Below are 17,597 nucleotides of genomic sequence, written 5' to 3'. Positions count from 1 at the left end.
CAGACATTGCATCGGGATTGAATACAAAGGGCACAATGCCACGTAAGTACAAGAAGAGTGCTCTTATAATTGTCTGTGCTTTGAGCTTCTCCTGGGAGGGCAGTATTCGATTGCGATGCACCACTGCAGGTTTTCTGCATCAATTGGACCATTACATTGACGATGTAACACAGAAATTGCATCGGAATTGAATACAAAAGGCACAATGCCGACTTAAGAAAAAGAAGAGTGACTTTTCTAATTGTCTGTGCTTTGAGCTTCTCCTGGGAGACCGGTACTAGATTCCGATGCACCATTGCAGGCTATTTTATCACTTGATCGTTTACATTGACGATGAAATGCAGACATTGCATGGGGATTGAATACAAAGGGCACAATGCAACGGAAGTACAAGAAGAGTGCTCCTATAGTTGTCTGTGCCTTGAGCTTTTCCTGGGAGGGCAGTATTCGATTCCGATTCACCACTGCAGGTTTTCTGCATAAATTGGACCTTTACATTGACGATGAAACACAGAAATTGCATCGGAATTGAATACAAAAGGCACAATGCCGACTTAAGAAAAAGAAGAGTGACTTTTCTAATTGTCTGTGCTTTGAGCTTCTCCTGGGAGACCGGTATTAGATTCCGATGCACCATTGGAGGCTATTTTATCACTTGATCGTTTACATTGACAATGAAACACAGACATTGCATCGGGATTGAATACAAAGGGCACAATGCCACGTAAGTACAAGAATACTGTTCTTATATAATTCTGTGCTTTGAGCTTCTCCTGGGAGGGCAGTATTCGATTCCGAGGCACCACTGCAGGTTTTCTGCATCAATTGGACCTTTACATTGACGATGAAAAACAGAAATTGCATCGGAATTGAATACAAAAGGCTCAATGCCGACTTAAGGAAAAGAAGAGTGACTTTTCTAATTGTCTGTAATTTGAGCTTCTCCTGGGAGACCGGTATTAGATTCCGATGCACCATTGCAGGCTATTTTATCACTTGATCGTTTACATTGACGATGAAACACAGACATTGCATCGGGATTGAATGCAAAGGGCACAATGCCACTTAAGTACAAGAAGAGTGCTCTCATAATTGTCTGAGCTATGAGCTTCTCCTGGGAGGGCAGTATTCGATTGCGATGCACCACTGCAGGTTTTCTGCATCAATTGGACCATTACATTGACGATGTAACACAGAAATAGCATCGGAATTGAATACAAAAGGCACAATGCCGACTTAAGAAAAAGAAGAGTGACTTTTCTAATTGTCTGTGCTTTGAGCTTCTCCTGGGAGACCGGTACGATATTCCGATGCACCATTGCAGGCTATTTTATCACTTGATCGTTTACATTGACGATGAAATACAGACATTGCATCGGGATTGAATACAAAGGGCACAATGCCACGTACGTACAAGAAGAGTGCTCTTATAATTGTCTGAGCTTTGAGCTTCTCCTGGGAGGGCAGTATTCGATTGCGATGCACCACTGCAGGTTTTCTGCATCAATTGGACCTTTACATTACGATGAAACATAGAAATTGCATTAGAATTGAATACAAAAGGCACAATGCCGACTTAAGTACAAGAGGACTGACTCATCTCATTTTCTATGCTTTGAGCAATTCTTGGGAGAGCAGTATTAGATGCCGATGCACCACTGCAGGTTTTCTGCATCAATTGGACCTTTACATTGACGATGAAACACAGAAATCGCATCGGAATTGAATACAAAGGGCTCAATCTGACTCAAGAAAAAGAAGAGTTACTTTTCTAATTGTCTGTGCTTTGAGCTTCTCCTGGGAGACCGGTATTAGATTCCGATGCACCATTGCAGGCTATTTTATCACTTGATCGTTTACATTGACGATGAAATACAGCCATTGCATCGGAATTGAATACAAAAGCACAATGCCATCTTAAGTATAAGAAGAGTGACTCTTCTCATTTTCTGTGCTTTGAGCTATTTCTGGGAGAGAAGTATTACATGCCGAAGCACCACTACAACTTTTCTGCATCAATTGTACTTTTACATTGACGATGAAACACAGAAATTGAATCGGAATTGAATACAAAAAGCACAATGCCGACTTAAGGAAAAGAAGAGTGACTTTTCTAATTGTCTGTGCTTTGAGCTTCTCCTGGGAGACCGGAAATAGATTCCGATGCACCATTGCAGGCTATTTTATCACTTGATCGTTTACATTGACGATGAAACACAGAAATTGCATCGGGATTGAATGCAACGGGCACAATGCCACGTAAGTACAAGAAGAGTGCTCTTATAATTGTCTGTGCTTTGAGCTTCTCCTGGGAGGGCAGTATTCGATTCCGAAGCACCACTGCAGGTTTTCTGCATCAATTGGACCTTTACATTGACGATGAAACACAGAAATTGCATCGCAATTGAATACAAAAGGCACAATGCCGACTTAAGGAAAAGAAGAGTGACTTTTCTAATTGTCTGTGCTTTGAGCTTCTCCTAGGAGACGGGTATTAGATTCCGGTGCACCATTGCAGGTTATTTTATCACTTGATCGTTTACATTGACGATGAAACACAGACATTGCATCGGGATTGAATACAAAGGGCACAATGCCACGTAAGTACAAGAAGAGTGCTCTTATAATTGTATGTGCTTTGAGCTTCTCCTGGGAGGGCAGTATTCGATTCCGATGCACCACTGGAGGTTTCCTGCATCAATTGGACATTTACATTGTCGATGTAACACAGAAATTGCATCGGAATTGAATACAAAAGGCACAATGCCGACTTAAACAAATGAAGAGTGACCTTTCTAATTGTCTGTTATTAGAGCTTCTTCTGGGAGACCGGTACAAGATTCCGATGCACCATTGCTGGCTATTTTATCACTTGATCGTTTACATTGACGATGAAATACAGACATTGCATCGGGATTGAATACAAAGTGCACAATGCCACATATGTACAAGAAGAGTGCTCTTATAATTGTCTGTGCTTTGAGCTTCTCCTGGGAAGGCAGTATTCGATTCCGAAGCACCACTGCGGGCTTTCTGCATCAATTGGACCTTTACATTGACGATGAAACACAGAAATAATATCGGAATTGAATACAAGAGGCACAATGCCGATTTAAGTATAAGAAGAGTGACTCTTCTCATTTTCTGTGCTTTGAGATATTCCTGGGAGAGCAGTGTTCGATTCCGATGCACCACTGCAGGTTTTCTGCATCAATTGGACCTTTACATTACGATGAAACATAGAAATTGGATTAGAATTGAATACAAAAGGCACAATGCCGACTTAAGTACAAGAGGACTGACTCATCTCATTTTCTGTGCTTTGAGCAATTCCTGGGAGAGCAGTATTAGATGCCGATGCACCACTGCAGGTTTTCTGCATCAATTGGACCTTTACGTTGACGATGAAACACAGAAATCGCATCGGAATTGAATACAAATGGCACAATGCCGACTTAAGAAAAAGAAGAGTGACTTTTCTAATTGTCTGTGCTTTGAGCTTCTCTTGGGAGACCGGTATTAGATTCCGATGCACCATTGCAGGATATTTTATCACTTGATCGTTTACATTGACGATGAAATACAGACATTGCATCGGAATTGAATACAAAAGCACAATGCCATCTTCAGTATAAGAAGAGTGACTCTTCTCATTTTCTGTGCTTTGAGCTATTTCTGGGAGAGAAGTATTAGATGCCGATGCACCACTACAAGATTTCTGCATCAATTGGACCTTTACATTGACGATGAAACACAGATATTGAATCGGAATTGAATACAAAAAGTGCAATGCCGACTTAAGTACAAGAAGAGTGGCCATCCTCATTTTCTGTTCTTCGAGCTTTTCCTGGGAGAGCAGTATTCAATTCCGATGCACCACTGCAGGTTTCCTGCATCAATTGGACCTTTACATTGACGATGAAAAACACAAATTGCATCGGAATTGAAATCAAAAGGCACAATTCCGACTTAAGAAAAACAAGAGTGACTTTTCTAATTGTCTGTGCTTTGAGCTTTTCCTGGGAGACCGGTATTAGATTCCGATGCACCATTGCAGGCTATTTTATCACTTGATCGTTTACATTGACGATGAAACACAGACATTGCATCGGGATTGAATACAAAGCGCACAATGCCACCTAAGTAGAAGAAGAGTGCTCTTATAATTGTCTGTGCTTTGAGCTTCTCCTGGGAGGGCAGTATTCGCTTCCGATGCACCACTGCAGGTTTTCTGCATCAATTGGACCTTTACATTGACGATGATACACAGAAATTGCATCGGAATTGAATACAAAAGGCACAATGCCGACTTTAGTACAAGAAGAGTGACACCTCTCATTTTCTGTGCTTTGAGCTATTCCTGGAGAGCAGTATTAGATGCCGATACACCACTGCAGGTTTTCTGCATCAACTGGACCTTTACATTGACGATGAAACACAGAAATTGCGTCGGAATTGAATACAAAAGGCACAATGCCGACTTAAGTACAAGTAGGGTGACTCTTCTCATTTTCTGTGCTTCGAGCTTTTCCTGGGAGAGCAGTGTTCAATTCCGATGCACCACTGCAGGTTTTCTGCTTCAATTGGACCTTTACATTGACGATGAAACACAGAAATTGCATCGGAATTGAATACAAAAGGCACAATGCCGACTTAAGTACAAGAAGAGTGACTCTTCTCATTTTCTGTGCTTTGAGCTATTCCTGGGAGAGCAGTATTAGATGCCGATGCACCACTGCAGGTTTTATGGATCAATTGGACCTTTACATTGACGATGAAACACAGAAAATGCATCGTAATTGAATACAAAATGTACAATGCCGACTTAAGTACAAGAAGAATGACCATTCTCACCTTCTGTGCTTCGAGCTTTTCCTGGGAGAGCAGTATTCGATTCCGATGCACCACTGCAGGTTTCCTGCATCAATTGGACCTTTACATTGACGATGAAACACAGAAATTGCATCGGAATTGAATACAAAAGGCACAATACCGACTTAAGGAAAAGAAGAGTGACTTTTCTAATTGTCTGTGCTTTGAGCTTCTGCTGGGAGCCCGGTATTAGTTTCCGATGCACCATTGCAGGCTATTTTATCACTTGATCGTTTACATTGACGATGAAACACAGACATTGCATCGGGATGGAATACAAAGGGCACAATGCCACCTAAGTAGAAGAAGAGTGCTCTTATAATTGTCTGTGCTTTGAGCTATTCCTGAGAGAGCAGTATTCGATTCCGATGCACCACTGCAGGTTTTCTGGATCAATTGGACCTTTACATTGACGATGAAACACAGAAATTGCGTCGTAATTGCATGCAAAAGGCACAATGCCGACTTAAGTACAAGAGGACTGACTCTTCACATTTTCTGTGCTTTGAGCTATTCCTGGGAGAGCAGTATTAGATTCCGATGCACCACTGCAGGTTTTCTGCGTCAATTGGACCTTTACATTGACGATGCAACACAGAATTTGCATCGGAATTGGGTACATAAGGCACAATGCCAACTTAAGAAAAAGAAGAGTTACTTTTCTCATTGAGTGTGCTTTGAGCTTCTGCTGGGAGTCCGGTATTAGATTCCGATGCACCATTGCAGGCTATTTTATCACTTGATCGTTTACATTGACGATGAAACACAGAAATTGCATTGGAATTGAATACAAAAGGCACAATGCCGACGTTAGTATAAGAAGAGTGACTCTTCTCATTTTCTGTGCTTTGAGCTATTCCTGCGAGAGCAATATTAGATGCTGATGCACCACTTCAGGTTTTGTGCATCAATTGGACCTTTACATTGACGAGGTAACACAGAAATTGCATCGGAATTGAATACAAAAGGCACAATGCCGACTTAAGGAAAAGAAGAGTTACTTTTCTAATTGAGTGTGCTTTGAGCTTCTGCTGGGAGTCCGGTATTAGATTCCGATGAACGATTGCAGACTATTTTATCACTTGATCGTTTACATTGACGATGAACACACAGACATTCCATCGGGATTGAATACAAAGGGCACAATGCCAAGTAAGTACAAGAAGAGTGCTCTTATAATTGTCTGTGCTTTGCGCTTCTCCTGGGAGGGCAGTATTCGATTCCGATGCACCACTGCAGGTTTTCTGCATCAATTGGACCTTTACATTGTCGATGAAACACAGAAATTATATCGGAATTGAATACAAGAGGCACAATGCCGATTTAAGTATAAGAAGAGTGACTATTTTCATTTTCTGTGGTTTGAGCTATTCCTGGGAGAGCAGTGTTCGATTCCGATGCACCACTGCAGGTTTTCTGCATCAATTGGACCTTTACATTGACGATGAAACACAGAAATTGCATTGGAATTGAATACAAAAGGCACAATGCCGACATAAGTACAAGAGGACTGACTCTTCTCATTTTCTGTGATTTGAGCAATTCCTGGGAGGGCAGTATTAGATGCCGATGCACCACTGCAGGTTTTGTGCATCAATTGGACCTTTACATTGACGATGAAACACAGAAATTGCATCGGAATTGAATACAAAAGGCACAATGCCGACTTATGAAAAAGAAGAGTGACTTGTCTAATTGTCTGTGCTTTGAGCTTCTCCTGGGAGACCGGTATTAGATTCCGAAGCACCATTGCAGGCTATTTTATCACTTGATCGTTTACATTGACGATGAAACACAGAGATTGCATCGGGATTGAATACAAAGGGCACAATGCCACATAAGTACAAGAAGAGTGCTCTTATAAATGTCTGTGCTTTGAGCTTTTCCTGGGAGGGCAGTATTCGATTTCGATTCACCACTGCAGGTTTTCTGCATCAATTGGACCTTTACATTGACGATGAAACACAGAATTTGCATCGGAATTGAGTATAAAAGGCACAATGCCGACATAAGAAAAAGAAAAGTGACTTTTCTAATTGTGTGTGCTTTGAGCTTCTGCTGGGAGACCGTTATTAGATTCCGATGCACCATTGCAGGCTATTTTATCACTTGATCGTTTACATTGACGATGAAACACAGACATTGCATCGGGATTGAATACAAAGGGCACAATGCAACGTAAGTACAAGAAGAGTGCTCCTATAGTTGTCTGTGCTTTGAGCTTTTCCTGGGAGGGCAGTATTCGATTCCGATTCACCACTGTAGGTTTTCTGCATCAATTGGACCTTTACATTGACGATGAAACATAGAAATTGCATCGGAAATGAATACAAAAGGCACAATGCCGACTTAAGAAAAAGAAGAGTGACTTTTCTAATTGTCTGTGCTTTGAGCTTCTCCTGGGACACCGGTATTAGATTCCGATGCACCATTGGAGACTATTTTATCACTTGATCGTTTACATTGACAATGAAACACTGACATTGCATCGGGATTGAATACAAAGGGCACATTGCCACATAAGTACAAGAATAGTGTTCTTATAATTGTCTGTGCTTTGAGCTTTTACTGGGAGGGCAGTATTCGATTCCGATGCACCACTGCAGGTTTTCTGCATCAATTGGACCTTTACATTGACGATGAAACACAGAAATTGCATCGGAATTGAATACAAAAGGCTCAATGCCGACTTAAGGAAAAGAAGAGTGACTTTTCTAATTGTCTGTAATTTGAGCTTCTCCTGGGAGACCGGTATTAGATTCCGATGCACAATTGCAGGCTATTATATCACTTGATCGTTTACATTGACGATGAAACACAGACATTGCATCGGGATTGAATGCAAAGGGCACAATGCCACGTAAGTACAAGAAGAGTGCTCTTATAATTGTCTGAGCTATGAGCTTCTCCTGGGAGGGCAGTATTCTTTTGCGATGCACCACTGCAGGTTTTCTGCATCAATTGGACCATTACATTGACGATGTAACACAGAAATTGCATCGGAATTGAATACAAAAGGCACAATGCCGACTTAAGAAAAAGAAGAGTGACTTTTCTAATTGTCTGTGCTTTGAGCTTCTCCTGGGAGACCGGTACTATATTCCGATGCACCATTGCAGGCTATTTTATCACTTGATCGTTTACATTGATGATGAAATACAGACATTGCATCGGGATTAAATACAAAGGGCACAATGCAACGTAAGTACAAGAAGAGTGCTCTTATAATTGTCTGTGTTTTGAGCTTTTCCTGGGAGGGCAGTATTCGATTCCGATTCACCACTGCAGGTTTTCTGCATCAATTGGACCTTTACATTGACGATGAAACACAGAAATTGCATCGGAATTGAATACAAAATGCACAATGCCGGCTTAAGAAAAAGAAGAGTGACTTTTCTAATTGTCTGTGCTTTGAGCTTCTCCTGGGAGACCGGTATAAGATTCCGATGCACCATTGGAGGCTATTTTATCACTTGATCGTTTATATTGACAATGAAACACAGACATTGCATCGTGATTGAATACAAAGGGCACAATCCCACGTAAGTACAAGAAGAGTTCTCTTATAATTGTCTGTGCTTTGAGCTTCTCCTAGGAGGGTAGTATTCAATTCCGATGCACCACTGCAGGTTTTCTGCATCAATTGGACCTTTACATTGACGATGAAACACAGAAATTGCATCGGAATTGAATACAAAAGGCACAATTTCGACCTAAGGAAAAGAAGAGTGACTTTTTTTAATTGTCTGTACTTTGAGCTTCTCCTGGGAGACGGGTTTTAGATTCCGATGCACCATTGCAGGCTATTTTATCACTTGATCGTTTACATTGACGATGAGAGACAGACATTGCATCAGGATTGAATACAAAGGGCACAATGCCACGTAAGTACAAGAAGAGTGCTCTTGTAATTGTCTGTGCTTTGAGCATCTCCTGGGAGGGCAGTATTCGAATCCGATGCACCACTGCAGGTTTCCTGCATCAATTGGACGTTTACATTGACGATGTAACACAGAAATTGCATCGGAATTGAATACAAAAGGCACAATGCCGACTTAAGAAAATGAAGAGTGACCTTTCTAATTGTCTGTGATTAGAGCTTCTTCTGGGAGACCGGTACTAGATTCCGATGCACCATTGCTGGCTGTTTTATCACTTGATCGTTTACATTGACGATGAAATACAGACATTGCATCGGGATTGAATACAAAGGGCACAATGCCACGTAAGTACAAGAAGAGTGCTCTTATAATTGTCTGTGCTTTGAGCTTCTCCTGGGAAGGCCATATTCGATTCCGATGCACCACTGCAGGTTTTCTGCATCAATTGGACCTTTACATTGACGATGAAACACAGAAATTATATCGGAATTGAATACAAGAGGCACAATGCCGATTTAAGTATAAGAAGAGTGACTCTTCTCATTTTCTGTGCTTTGAGCTATTCCTGGGAGAGCAGTGTTCGATTCCGATGAACAACTGCAGGTTGTCTGCATCAATTGGACCTTTACATTACGATGAAACATAGAAATTGCATTAGAATTGAATACAAAAGGCACAATGCCGACTTAAGTACAAGAGGACTGACTCATCTCATTTTCTGTGCTTTGAGCAATTCCTGGGAGAGCAGTATTAGATGCCGATGCACCACTGCAGGTTTTCTGCATCAACTGGACCTTTACATTGACGATGAAACACAGAAATCGCATCGGAATTGAGTACAATGGGCTCAATGCTGACTTAAGAAAAAGAAGAGTGACTTTTATAATTGTCTGTGCTTTGAGCTTCTCCTGGGAGACCGGTATTAGATTCCGATGCACCATTGCAGGCTATTTTATCACTTGATCGTTTACATTGACGATGAAATACAGACATTGCATCGGAATTGAATACAAAAGCACAATGCCATCTTAAGTATAAGAAGTGTGACTCTTCTCATTTTCAATGATTTGAGCTATTTCTGGGAGAGAAGTATTAGATGCCGATGCACCACTACAAGTTCTCTGTATCAATTGGACCTTTACATTGACGATGAAACACAGAAATTGAATCGGAATTGAATACAAAAAGCACAATGCCGACTTAAGGAAACGAAGAGTGACTTTTCTAATTGTCTGTGCTTTGAGCTTCTCCTGGAAGACCGGAATTAGTTTCCGATGCACAATTGCAGGCTATTTTATCACTTGATCGTTTACATTGACGATGAAACACAGACATTGCATCGGGATTGAATACAATGGGCACAATGCCACGTAAGTACAAGAAGAGTGCTCTTATAATTGTCTGTGCTTTGAGCTTCTCCTGGGAGGGCAGTATTCGATTCCGAAGCACCACTGCAGGTTTTTTGCATCAATTGGACCTTTACATTGACGATGAAACACAGAAATTATATCGGAATTGAATACAAGAGGCACAATGCCGATTAAGTATTAGAAGAGTGACTCCTCTCATTTTCTGTGCTTTGAGCTATTCCTGGGAGAGCAGTGTTCGATTCCGATGCACCACTGCAGGTTTTCTGCATCAATTGGACCTTTACATTGACGATGCAACTCAGAATTTGCATCGGAATTGGGTACATAAGGCACAATGCCGACTTAAGAAAAAGAAGAGTTACTTTTCTAATTGAGTGTGCTTTGAGCTTCTGCTGGGAGACCGGTATTAGATTCCGATACACAAATGCAGGCTTTTTTTCACTTGATAGTTTACATTGACGATGAAACACAGACATTGCATCGGGATTGAATACAAAGGGCACAATGCCACGTAAGTACAAGAAGAGTGCTCTTATAATTGTCTGTGCTTTGAGCATCTCCTGGGAGGGCAGTATTCGATTCCGATGCACCATTGCAAGTTTTCTGCATCAATTGGACCTATACATGGACGATGTAACACAGAAATTGCATCGGAATTGAATACAAAAGGCCCAATGCCGACTTAAGAAAAAGAAGAGTGACATTTCTAATTGTCTGTGCTTTGAGCTTCTCCTGGGAGTCCGGTATTAGATTCCGATGCACCATTGCAGGCTATTTTATCACTTGATCGTTTACATTGACGATGAAACACAGAAATTGCATTGGAATTGAATACAAAAGGCACAATGCCGACGTTAGTATAAGAAGAGTGACTCTTCTCATTTTCTGTGCTTTGAGCTATTCCTGCGAGAGCAATATTAGATGCTGATGCACCACTTCAGGTTTTGTGCATCAATTGGACCTTTACATTGACGAGGTAACACAGAAATTGCATCGGAATTGAATACAAAAGGCACAATGCCGACTTAAGAAAAAGAAGAGTGAGTTTTCTAATTGTCTGTGCTTTGAGCTTCTCCTGGAGACCGGTATTAGATTCCGATGAACGATTGCAGACTATTTTATCACTTGATCGTTTACATTGACGATGAACACACAGACATTGCATCGGGATTGAATACAAAGGGCACAATGCCAAGTAAGTACAAGAAGAGTGCTCTTATAATTGTCTGTGCTTTGCGCTTCTCCTGGGAGGGCAGTATTCGATTCCGATGCACCACTGCAGGTTTTCTGCATCAATTGGACCTTTACATTGTCGATGAAACACAGAAATTATATCGGAATTGAATACAAGAGGCACAATGCCGATTTAAGTATAAGAAGAGTGACTCTTCTCATTTTCTGTGCTCTGAGCTATTCCTGGGAGAGCAGTGTTCGATTCCGATGCACCACTGCAGGTTTTCTGCATCAATTGGACCTTTACATTGACGATGAAACACAGAAATTGCATTGGAATTGAATACAAAAGGCACAATGCCGACATAAGTACAAGAGGACTGACTCTTCTCATTTTCTGTGCTTTGAGCAATTCCTGGGAGGGCAGTATTAGATGCCGATGCACCACTGCAGGTTTTGTGCATCAATTGGACCTTTACATTGACGATGAAACACAGAAATTGCATCGGAATTGAATACAAAAGGCACAATGCCGACTTATGAAAAAGAAGAGTGTTTTGTCTAATTGTCTGTGCTTTGAGCTTCTCCTGGGAGACCGGTATTAGATTCCGAAGCACCATTGCAGGCTATTTTATCACTTGATCGTTTACATTGACGATGAAACACAGAGATTGCATCGGGATTGAATACAAAGGGCACAATGCCACGTAAGTACAAGAAGAGTGCTCTTATAAATGTCTGTGCTTTGAGCTTTTCCTGGGAGGGCAGTATACGATTCCGATTCACCAATGCAGGTTTTCTGCATCAATTGGACCTTTACATTGACGATGAAACACAGAATTTGCATCGGAATTGAGTATAAAAGGCACAATGCCGACATAAGAAAAAGAAAAGTGACTTTTCTAATTGTGTGTGCTTTGAGCTTCTGCTGGGAGACCGTTATTAGATTCCGATACACCATTGCAGGCTATTTTATCACTTGATCGTTTACATTGACGATGAAATACAGACATTACATGGGGATTGAATACAAATGGCACAATGCAACGTAAGTACAAGAAGAGTCCTCCTATAGTTGTCTGTGATTTGAGCTCTTCCTGGGAGGGCAGTACTCGATTCCGATTCACCACTGCAGGTTTTCTGCATCAATTGGACCTTTACATTGTCGATGAAACACAGAAATTATATCGGAATTGAATACAAGAGGCACAATGCCAATTTCAGTATAAGAAGAGTGACTCTTCTCATTTTCTGTGCTCTGAGCTATTCCTGGGAGAGCAGTGTTCGATTCCGATGCACCACTGCAGGTTTTCTGCATCAATTGGACCTTCACATTGACGATGAAACACAGAAATTGCATTGGAATTGAATACAAAAGGCACAATGCCTACATAAGTACAAGAGGACTGACTCTTCTCATTTTCTGTGCTTTGAGCAATTCCTGGGAGGGCAGTATTAGATGCCGATGCACCACTGCAGGTTTTGTGCATCAATTGGACCTTTACATTGACGATGAAACACAGAAATTGCATCGGAATTGAATACAAAAGGCACAATGCGACCTATGAAAAAGAAGAGTGACTTGTCTAATTGTCTGTGCTTTGAGCTTCTCCTGGGAGACCGGTATTAGATTCCGAAGCACCATTGCAGGCTATTTTATCACTTGATCGTTTACATTGACGATGAAACACAGAGATTGCATCGGGATTGAATACAAAGGGCACAATGCCACGTAAGTACAAGAAGAGTGCTCTTATAAATGTCTGTGCTTTGGGCTTTTCCTGGGAGGGCAGTATACGATTCCGATTCACCACTGCAGGTTTTCTGCATCAATTGGACCTTTACATTGACGATGAAACACAGAATTTGCATCGGAATTGAGTATAAAAGGCACAATGCCGACATAAGAAAAAGAAAAGTGACTTTTCTAATTGTGTGTGCTTTGAGCTTCTGCTGGGAGACCGTTATTAGATTCCGATACACCATTGCAGGCTATTTTATCACTTGATCGTTTACATTGACGATGAAATACAGACATTACATGGGGATTGAATACAAATGGCACAATGCAACGTAAGTACAAGAAGAGTCCTCCTATATATGTCTGTGCTTTGAGCTTTTCCTGGGAGGGCAGTACTCGATTCCGATTCACCACTGCAGGTTTTCTGCATCAATTGGACCTTTACATTGACGATGAAACACAGAAATTGCATCGGAATTGAATACAAAAGGCACAATGCCGACTTAAGAAAAAGAAGAGTGACTTTTCTAATTGTCTGTGCTTTGAGCTTCTCCTGGGAGACCGGTATTAGATTCCGATGCACCATTGGAGACTATTTTATCACTTGATCGTTTACATTGACAATGAAACACTGACATTGCATCGGGATTGAATACAAAGGGCACAATGCCACGTAAGTACAAGAATAGTGTTCTTATAATTGTCTGTGCTTTGAGCTTCTACTGGGAGGGCAGTATTCGATTCCGATGCACCACTGCAGGTTTTCTGCATCAATTGGACCTTTACATTGACGATGAATCACAGAAATTGCATCGGAATTGAATACAAAAGGCTCAATGCCGACTTAAGGAAAAGAAGAGTGACTTTTCTAATTGTCTGTAATTTGAGCTTCTCCTGGGAGACCGTTATTAGATTCCGATGCACCATTGCAGGTTTTTTTATCACTTGATCGTTTACATTGACGATGAAACACAGACATTGCATCGGGATTGAATGCAAAGGGCACAATGCCACGTAAGTACAAGAAGAGTGCTCTTATAATTGTCTGTGGTTTGAGCTTCTCCTGGGAGGGCAGTATTCGATTCCGATGCACCACCGCAGGTTTTCTGCATCAATTGGACCTTTACATTGACGATGAAACACAGAAATTGCATCGGAATTGAGTATAAGAGGCACAATGCCGACTTAAGAAAAAGAAAAGTGACTTTTCTAATTGTGTGTGCTTTGAGCTTCTGCTGGGAGACCGTTATTAGATTCCGATACACCATTGCTGGCTTTTTTATCACTTGATCGTTTACATTGACGATGAAACACAGACATTGCATCGGGATTGAATACAAAGGGCACAATGCCACGTAAGTACAAGAAGAGTGCTCTTATAATTGTCTGTGCTTTGAGCATCTCCTGGGAGGGCAGTATTCGATTCCGATGCACAACTGCAGTTTTTCTGCATCAATTGGACCTATCCATGGACGATGTAACACAGAAATTGCATCGGAATTGAATACAAAAGGCCCAATGTCGACTAAAGAAAAAGAAGATTGACTTTTCTAATTGTCTGTGCTTTGAGCTTCTCCTGGGAGACCGGTATTCGATTCCGATGCACCATTGGAGGCTATTTTATAACTTGATCGTTTACATTGACAATGAAACACAGACATTGCATCGGGATTGAATACAAAGGGCACAATCCCACGTAAGTACAAGAAGAGTTCTCTTGTAATTGTCTGTGCTTTGAGCTTCTCCTAGGAGGGTAGTATTCGATTCCGATGCACCACTGCAGGTTTACTGCATCAATTGGACCTTTTCATTGACCATGAAACACAGAAATTATATCGGAATTGAATACAAGAGGCACAATGCCGATTTAAGTATAAGAAGAGTGACTCTTCTCAATTTCTGTGCTTTGAGCTATTCCTGGGAGAGCAGTGTTCGATTCAGATGCACCACTGCAGGTTTTCTGCATCAATTGGACCTTTACATTACGATGAAACATACAAATTGCATTAGAATTGAATACAAAAGGCACAATGCCGACTTAAGTACAAGAGGACTGACTCATCTCATTTTCTGTTCTTTGAGCAATTCCTGGGAGAGCAGTATTAGATGCCGATGCACCACTGCAGGTTTTCTGCATCAATTGGACCTTTACATTGACGATGAAACACAGAAATCGCATCGGAATTGAATACAAAGGGCTCAATGCTGACTTAAGAAAAAGAAGAGTGACTTTTATAATTGTCTGTGCTTTGAGCTTCTCCTGGAAGACCGGTATTAGATTCCGATGCACCATTGCAGGCTATTTTATCACTTGATCGTTTACATTGACGATGAAATACAGACATTGCATCGGAATTGTATACAAAAGCACAATGCCATCTTAAGTATAAGAAGTGTGACTCTTCCCATTTTCTGTGATTTGAGCTATTTCTGGGAGAGAAGTATTAGATGCCGATGCACCACTACAAGATTTCTGTATCAATTGGACCTTTACATTGACGATGAAACACAGAAATTGAATCGGAATTGAATACAAAAAGCACAATGCCGACTTAAGGAAACGAAGAGTGACTTTTCTAATTGTCTGTGCTTTGAGCTTCTCCTGGGAGACCGGAATTAGTTTCCGATGCACCATTGCAGGCTATTTTATCTCTTGATCGTTTACATTGACGATGAAACACAGACATTGCATCGGGATTGAATACAATGGGCACAATGCCACGTAAGTACAAGAACAGTGCTCTTATAATTGTCTGTGCTTTGAGCTTCTCCAGGGAGGGCAGTATTCGATTCCGAAGCACCACTGCAGGTTTTCTGCATCAATTGGACCTTTACATTGACGATGAAACACAGAAATTATATCGGAATTGAATAAAAGAGGCACAATGCCGATTAAGTATAAGAAGAGTGACTCCTCTCATTTTCTGTGCTTTGAGCTATTCCTGGGAGAGCAGTGTTCGATTCCGATGCACCACTGCAGGTTTTCTACATCAATTGGACCTTTACATTGACGATGCAACACAGAATTTGCATCGGAATTGGGTACATAAGGCACAATGCCGACTTAAGAAAAAGAAGAGTTACTTTTCTAATTGAGTGTGCTTTGAGCTTCTGCTGGGAGACCGGTATTAGATTCCGATACACAAATGCAGGCTTTTTTATCACTTGATCGTTTACATTGACGATGAAACACAGACATTGCATCGGGATTGAATACAAAGGGCACAATGCCACGTAAGTACAAGAAGAGTGCTCTTATAATTGTCTGTGCTTTGAGCATCTCCTGGGAGGGCAGTATTCGATTCCGATTAACCAGTGCAAGTTTTCTGCATCAATTGGACCTATACATGGCCGATGTAACACAGAAATTGCATCGGAATTGAATACAAAAGGCCCAATGCCGACTTAAGAAAAAGAAGAGTGACTTTTCTAATTGTCTGTGCTTTGAGCTTCTTCTGGGAGACCGGTATTAGATTCCGATGCACCATTGCAGGCTATTTTATCACTTGATCGTTTACATTGACGATGAAACACAGAAATTGCATTGGAATTGAATACCTAAGGCACAATGCCGACGTTACTATAAGAAGAGTGACTCTTCTCATTTTCTGTGCTTTGAGCTATTCCTGCGAGAGCAATATTAGATGCTGATGCACCACTTCAGGTTTTGTGCATCAATTGGACCTTTACATTGACGAGGTAACACAGAAATTGCATGGGAATTGAATACAAAAGGCACAATGCCGACTTAAGGAAAAGAAGATTGACTTTTCTAATTGTCTGTGCTTTGAGCTTCTCCTGGAGACCGGTATTAGATTCCGATGAACGATTGCAGACTATTTTATCACTTGATCGTTTACATTGACGATGAACACACAGACATTGCATCGGGATTGAATACAAAGGGCACAATGCCAAGTAAGTACAAGAAGAGTGCTCTTATAATTGTCTGTGCTTTGCGCTTCTCCTGGGAGGGCAGTATTCGATTCCGATGCACCACTGCAGGTTTTCTGCATCAATTGGACCTTTACATTGTCGATGAAACACAGAAATTATATCGGAATTGAATACAAGAGGCACAATGCCGATTTAAGTATAAGAAGAGTGACTCTTCTCATTTTCTGTGCTCTGAGCTATTCCTGGGAGAGCAGTGTTCGATTCCGATGCACCACTGCAGGTTTTCTGCATCAATTGGACCTTTACATTGACGATGAAACACAGAAATTGCATTGGAATTGAATACAAAAGGCACAATGCCGACATAAGTACAAGAGGACTGACTCTTCTCATTTTCTGTGCTTTGAGCAATTCCTGGGAGGGCAGTATTAGATGCCGATGCACCACTGCAGGTTTTGTGCATCAATTGGACCTTTACATTGACGATGAAACACAGAAATTGCATCGGAATTGAATACAAAAGGCACAATGCCGACTTATGAAAAAGAAGAGTGACTTGTCTAATTGTCTGTGCTTTGAGCTTCTCCTGGGAGACCGGTATTAGATTCCGAAGCACCATTGCAGGCTATTTTATCACTTGATCGTTTACATTGACGATGAAAC

Source organism: Schistocerca nitens, chromosome 7 (genome assembly GCF_023898315.1).
Source record: "Schistocerca nitens isolate TAMUIC-IGC-003100 chromosome 7, iqSchNite1.1, whole genome shotgun sequence".
Lineage (NCBI taxonomy): Eukaryota > Metazoa > Arthropoda > Insecta > Orthoptera > Acrididae > Schistocerca > Schistocerca nitens.
This window is presented reverse-complemented; position numbering follows the sequence as displayed.